General features: G+C 46.2%; 1 pseudogene; it reads left to right on the top strand.

Moving 5' to 3' along the window:
- The first annotated feature begins 284 nt into the window (after positions 1 to 284).
- Positions 285 to 7,610, top strand: LOC106571342 (4-galactosyl-N-acetylglucosaminide 3-alpha-L-fucosyltransferase 9-like; annotated as a pseudogene).
- Positions 7,611 to 7,686: the final 76 nt, after the last annotated feature.

A 7,686-nucleotide genomic window follows, 5' to 3' on the forward strand; every position in this document is an offset into this window, starting at 1 on the left:
AACCGTTGCCGGAAGCTCTGGACTGGGAACTGTCGCCGGAAGGAGGAGGCACAGGACGTACTGGACTGGGAAGATGCACTGGAGGCCTGGTGCGTGGAGCTGGCACAGGGCGTACCGGGCTGTGGAGGCGCACTGGAGGTCTGGAGCGTAGAACTGGCACAATGTGTCCTGGACAGATGACAACCTTCGTACGGCAAGTGCGGGGAGCTGGCACCGGACGCACTGGGCTGTGGAGGCGCACTGGAGACACGGTGCGTAGAACCAGCACACATTGTACCGGAACCATGACACGCTCCTCAAAGCGAGTGCGGAGAGCTGGCACAGGATGTACTGGGCTGTTGGAGGAGCACTGGAGACCTGCAGATTGCACCGGACTGGTGACACGCTCCTCCAAACGCCTGCGTTGCCGCATACTCCTCGCCAACTCCATTCTCTGGTATCCCTCCTCGCATTGTTCCATTGACTCCCAGGCGGGATCTGGCACTCTCCCTGGGTCAACCGACCACCTCTCTATCTCCTCCCAGGTTGTCACTGGCTCACTCCCCGGCTTCGCCGACCACCCCGTGTGCCCCCCCCCCAAACAAAAATTGGGCTGTCTTTTGGGCTCTCTTTGTGGTCGCGAACCCCAGCGTCGTCGCTGTCCTCCCTTCTCTCCATTCATCTGTTGCCAAGGAAGGCGATCAGGTCCTGCCAGGATTTCCTCCCAAGTCCAGGATCCCTTCCCATCCAATATCTCCTCCCAAGTCCAGGATTCTCTCACCTCCTGGACACGCTGCTTGGTCCTGTTGTGGTGAGATCTTCTGTCATGACTGTGTGTAGAGACGGACCAAGGCGCAGCGTGCTCTGAGTTCCACATATTTATTTTAGTGAAACTTTACAAACAACCAAAAGAAACAAACAACAAACCGTGACAACAGAGGTGCTACATGCACTTAAGATCCCACAAAAACCAGTGGGGAAATGGCTACTTAAATATGATCCCCAATCAGAGACAACGATAAACAGCTGCCTCTGATTGGGAACCATACCAGGCCAACATAGAAATAAAGAAACTAGAATGTCCACCCTAGTCACACCCTGACCTAACCAAAATAGAGAATAAAGGATCTCCAAGGTCAGGGCGTGACAATACCGGACTTATTTTTCTCTCCATATCCCCAGATTCCTACCACAAACGCTGAACCCTTTCATCTGGATCATGGCAGCTAGCTAACCGCAACCCGGGCTGACTACTCCTGGCTAATGTTTGCGTCCCGTAGCAACCACCAACTAGCCTGGGGCTAGCCCATGCTAGACCCATCTCCCGGCCAGTGGTGGTTCTAGACCATTTCAACTGGGGGGGCCAAGCTGGGGCCAGTTGTACTGTTAGAGGGGCCAGTTACATTAAATGTTATTGTTGTCATATCGTTTTCTTCACTGCATTGCAGGCATTAGCAGGCAAAAGACCATGTTCATAATCATCATCGTAGCCACTGTCTAATAACGGATGTAAAAAAAGAACGATAGCAAAAATTTGTTCCGTAAAAATTATTTCATACTCCACATTTAGGGGGGCCACAAGGGGGTCCAAAATTGTTGTCATAGGGGCACTGGCCCCCCTGCCCCCCCCCCAGAACCGCTAGTGCTCCCGGCTAGGGCTCCTGGGCTAGTCCTGAAGCCCACTCCTCGGCTACAATATCCGGACCCCTTCTACTGCCGGTACGGGGCAAGGAACCCCGCCAACCCTTCACGTCTGGAATACCGACCTAATCTGCCCGAGGATCCCAACAGGCCCCTCAGGTGCGACGTCCCCTGAAGCCCCATTCTGCTAACCGCGGCCTGCTAGTTATCTATAGCATATTGGAATGTTAGCTGATCCACTGGGCAGTTTCTTGGACCACTATACCCATTTTGCCAATTGGACTTGGACCCCTCTGCTACTTGGAACCCTACTAATTCCTCGACTGGTCTATCGACGTCACAGCACGAGGAGGCAGAAACAGACTTTCCCCCCATCGCGACATCCCTCTAAGGCCCTTATGCTAGCTTGCTAGCACCGGCCTGCTAACTGTCTGAATCGCCGTGTCCCAAGCCAGCCCAACCACTCACTGAACCCATACAATCACTTGGCTACGCATGCCTCTCCCTAATATCAATATGCCTTGTCCATTACTGTCCTGGTTAGTGATTACTGTCTTATTTCACTGTAGCGCTTATAGCCCTGCTCAATATGCCTTAACCAACCATGTTGTTCCACTTCCCACATATGCGATGACATCACCTGGTTTAAACGTCTCTAGAGACTATATCTCTCTCTTCATCACTCAATGCCTAGGTTTACCTCCAATGTACTCTCTTCCTACCATCAGTACCTTTGTCTGTACATTATGCCTTGAATCTATGCTATCATGCCCAGAAACCTGCTCCATTTACTCTCTGTTCTGAATGTGCTAGATGGCCAGATCTTAAAGCCTTTAGCTGTACACTTATCCTACTTCTCCTCTGTTCCTCTGGTGATGTGGAGGTTAATCCAGGACCTGCAGTGCCTAGCTCCACTCCTACTCCCCAGGTGCTCTCATTTGTTGACTTCTGTAACCGTAAAAGCCTTGGTTTCATGCATGTTAACATTAGAAGCCTACTCCCTAAGTTTTCTTTATTCACTGCTTTACCATATTCTGTCAACCCGGATGTCTTAGCCGTGTCTGAATCCTGGCTTAGGAAAACCACCAAAAACCCTGACATTTCCATCCCTAACTATAACATTTTCCGCCAAGATAGAACTGCCAAAGAGGCTGTGTTGCAATCTACTGCAGAGATAGCCTGCAGGTCTGTACCAAAACAATTCGAGCTTCTACTTCTAAAAATGCACTTTTCCAGAAACAAGTCTCTCACTGTTGCCGCTTGCTATAGAGCACCCTCTGCCCCCAGCAGTGCCCTGGACACCATATATGAATTGATTGCCCCCCATCTATCTTCTAAGCTCGTGCTGCTAGGTGACCTAAACTGGGACATGCTTAACACCCCGGCCATCCTACAATCTAAGTCTGATGCCCTCAGTCTCACACAAATGATCAATTAACCTACCAGGTACAACCCCAAATCCGTAAACACGGGCACCCTCATAGATATCATCCTAACTAACTCGCCCTCCAAATACACCTCTGCTGTTTTCAACCAAGATCTCAGCGATCACTGCCTCATTGCCTGCATCCGTAATGGGTCTGCGGTCAAACGACCACCCCTCATCACTGTCAAACGCTCCCTAAAACAATTCTGCGAACAGGCCTTTCTAATTGACCTGGCCGGGGTATCCTGGAATGACATTGACCTCATCCCGTCAGTAGAGGATGCCTGGTTATTCTTTAAAAGTGCCTTCCTCACCATCTTAAATAAGCATGATCCATTCAAAAAATGTAGAACTAGGAATAGATATAGCCCTTTGTTCACTCCAGACCTGTCTGCCCTTGACCAGCACAAAAACATCCTGTGGCATTCTGCATTAGCATCGAATAGCCCCTGTGATATGCAACTTTTTAGGGAAGTTAGGAACCAATATACACAGGCAGTTAGGAAAGCTAAGGCTAGCTTTTTCAAACAGAAATTTGCACCCTGTAGTACAAACTCAAAAAGTTCTGGGACACTGTAAAGTCCATGAAGAATAACAGCACCTCCTCCCAGCTGCCCACTCCTCTGAGGCTAGGAAACACTGTCACTACTGATAAATCTAAAATAATTGAGAATTTCAATAAGCATTTTCTACGGCTGGCCATGCTTTCCACCTGGCTACCCCTGCCCTGGTCAACAGCCCTGCGCTCCCCACAGCAACTTGCCCAAACCTCCCCCACTTCTCCTTCACCCAAATCCAGATAGCTGATGTTCTGAAAGAGCTGCAAAATCTGGACCCCTACAAATCAGCCGGGCTAGACAATCTGGACCCTCTCTTTCCGAAATTATTGCAACCCCTATTACTAGCCTGTTCAACCTCTCTTTCTTATCATCTGAGATTCCCATAGATTGGAAAGCTGCCGCGGTCATCCCCCTCTTCAAACGGGGAGAAACTTTAGACCCAAACTGCTACAGACCTATATCTATTCTACCCTGCCTTTCTAAGGTCTTTGAAAGCCAAGTTAACAAACAGATTACCGACCATTTCGAATCTCACCGTACCTTGTCCGCTGTGCAATCTGGTTTCAGAGCTGGTCATGGGTGCACCTCAGCCAAGCTCAAGGTCCTAAACGATATCATAACCGCCATCGATAAGAGACATTACTGTGCAGTCGTATTCATCGACCTGGCTAAGGCTTTCGACTCTGTCAATCACAACATTCTTATTGGCAGACTCAACAGCCTTGGTTTCTCAAATGATTGCCTCGCTTGGTTCACCAACTACTTCTCCGATAGAGTTCAGTATGTCAAATCAGAGGGCCCGTTGTCCGTACCTCTGGCAGTCTCTATGGGGGTGCCACAGGGTTCAATTCTCGGGCCGACTCTCTGTTCTGTATACATCAATGATGTCGCTCTCGCTGCTGGTGATTCTTTGATCCACCTCTACGCAGACGACACCATTCTGTATATCTCTGGCCCTTCGTTGGACTTAACTAACCTCCAGATGAGCTTCAATGCCATATACAACTCTCATTCCGTGGCCTCCAACTGCTCTTAAATGCAAGTAAAACGAAATGCATGCTCTTCAACCGATCGCTGCCCGCACCTGCCCGCCCGCCCAGCATCACTACTCTGGACGGTTCTGACTTAGAATATGTGGACAACAACAAATACCTTGGTGTCTGGTTAGACTGTAAACTCTCCTTCCAGACTCACATTAAACATCTCCAATCCAAAATTTAATCTAGAATTGGCTTCATATTTCACAACAAAGCATCCTTCACTCATGCTGCCAAACATACCCTCGTAAAACTGACCATCCTACCGATCCTTGACTTCGGCGATGTCTTTTACAAAATAGCCTCCAACACTGTACTCAACAAATTGGATGCAGTCTATCACAGTGCCATCCGTTTTGTCACCAAAGCCCCATATACTACCCACCACTGCGACCTGTATGATCTCGTTGGCTGGCCCTCGCTTCATACTCGTCGCCAAACCCACTGGCTCCAGGTCATCTACAAGCCTCTGCTAGGTAAAGCCCCGCCTTATCTCAGCTCACTGGTCACCAAAGCAGCACCCACCCGTAGCACGCGCTCCAGGAGGTATATCTCACTGGTCACCCCCAAAGCCAATTCTTCCTTTGGCCGCCTCTCGTTCCAGTTCTCTGCTGCCAATGACTGGAACGAACTGCAAAAATCTCTGAAGCTGGAGACTCTTACCTCCCTCACTAACTTTAAGCACCAGCTGTCAGAGCAGCTCACAGATCACTGCACCTGTACATAGGTCATCTGTAAATAGCCCATCCAATCTACCTCATCCCATACTGTATTTATTTATTTATCTTGCTCCTTTGCACCCCAGTATCTCAACTTGCACATTCATCTTCTGAACATCGTACCATTCCAGTGTTTAATTGCTATATTGTAATTACTTTGCCACCATGGCCTATTTATTGCCTTACCTCTCTTATCCTACCTCATTTGCACATGCTGTATATAGATCTTTCTACTGTATTATTGATTGTATGTTTGTTTATTCCATGTGTAACTCTGTGTTGTTGTATGTGTCAAACTGCTTTGCTTTATCTTGGCCAGGTCGGAGTTGCAAATGAGAACTTGTTCTCAACTAGCCTACCTGGTTAAATAAAGGTTAAATAAATGTAATATATATATATATATATATATATATATATATATATATATATATATATATATATATATATATATATATATATATATATATATATATTCTCCTACATTAATTTCACATTTCCACAAACTTCAAAGTGTGTCCTTTCAAATGGTATCAAGAATATGCATATCCTTGCTTCAGGTCCTGAGCTACAGGCAGTTAGATTTGGGTATGACATTTTAGGCGAAAATTGAAAAAAAGGGTCTGATCCTTAAGTTAACCTACTTGGTGGGAATTGTAACATGGCTCATATAGCGAGGATTGCTACAATATTGTTTAATGTGTTTACTGTTCGCCATTGATGTTAAATGAGCAACAGTGTTGCCTTTAAAGTGTAGGCCATAGAGGGGTTCATTGTCCTTTTGAAAATATAGCCTACCTGTTTAAGGTTTGTTCCAGGTAAGGGCAGGTCGTTGTAGGATGTCCGTTCTGCTCACTGTAGAAGAGCTATTGCATGTAGAGGTAACATGTAGCCTAGTTACGGCTCTGCCAATTATAGCCTACTCAGATGCATGAGTTCAAGGGTGTTTTGACCTGTGTTTGAAGGGCTTTAGCCCTAATTGTCCTAGGCTAGTATTGTTATTGGCCATGTTCATTTTCTTAAGTAAAACTGAACTTCTATGTGTTGGTGCAGCATGAACTACTGATAGTTGAAGGGGCAGGAGAGTGAGCCATGACACTCATGTGGAGGAGATTCACCTGACCGAGACTGTTATTCAATAACTAGACCAGAAACAGCTGTTCCCTCTCTCCCATGAGTGTGACAGATATTATGGAGGAATCAGCTCACACGGGAAAGGCCTGTTCACACGGGAAAAGCAGGCACGCGTAAGAGAGGAAACGCCCACCTAGGAAACGACATGTTCCTATGTGTCAGATTTTTGTGAGATAAAAGGCTATAAGGTAAACAATGCATAATCACCTGAGAAAATATACACACTGAAACAAAACCAATACATTTACTGCATTGTTACATTATTAAACCACCAAGTAACTGGCTTGCAAGACCCATTGAATCATCAAAATTACCAATTCAGAAGGAAGAACATGTTGACGATATTACAAAGGAGGTTAATAATAAGACCATAGTTTCAATAAGGCTGTGGCCTTTTGGTCATTCCTATGATTTGGACACAAGCAGCACCCTGTTCAATATTGATGTCTGTTTTTTAACAGCTGACTGAGACCTATACAATAAGTCAAATGGGGTCATCATCCATCATAGAGACACAAAAAGTGATTTATCAAATCTACCACCATTGCAGCAGTGACCACCTTTCCAAAAATGGGTGTGGAGGAATCTAGAGTCCCCGTCCCACACTTATAAAAAGCCAGGTCTTGGAAATATTTTCAATTTGACTTTGAATTATAGGCAAGATGCAGATATTGAAGTTCCTTATGGGTCAGTTGTATTCAGCCAAGAGGAGGGGGAGGCTTTCTTATTGCCAATTAAAACTAAATTGGTCTGCTGGATTGTGAGCAACTGGAACCCTGACCATGCCAGGGCGAGGTATGAATTGGTCAAACACATCGATATACACACCTATGGAAAAACCTTTAGATAACACATCAATGATCAATACTTCCTGAATACATTTTCCAGTTGTAAATTCTATCTGTCATTTGAGAACTCAATTCACAAATTACATCACTGAAAAGCTGTACAACCCACTAGCTGCTGGATCTGAGCCAATTGCTCTTAGGTCAATGAGAACTTTGTGCCTAGAGATGCCTTTATACATGTGGATAATTTCCTCTCCCCCAAAGAGCTAGCTAACCAACTCACACTGTTACATTCAGACGAAGAAATGTATCTGCAGTATTTTGACTAGCGCAGACATTTCAATGTAAAGTAGTCCCATTTCTGGACGAACACACACGTCGTGCCTACGATTACATTAAAAGGAA

This window comes from Salmo salar, chromosome ssa15 (genome assembly GCF_905237065.1).
Source record: "Salmo salar chromosome ssa15, Ssal_v3.1, whole genome shotgun sequence".
Taxonomy (NCBI): Eukaryota; Metazoa; Chordata; class Actinopteri; order Salmoniformes; family Salmonidae; genus Salmo; species Salmo salar.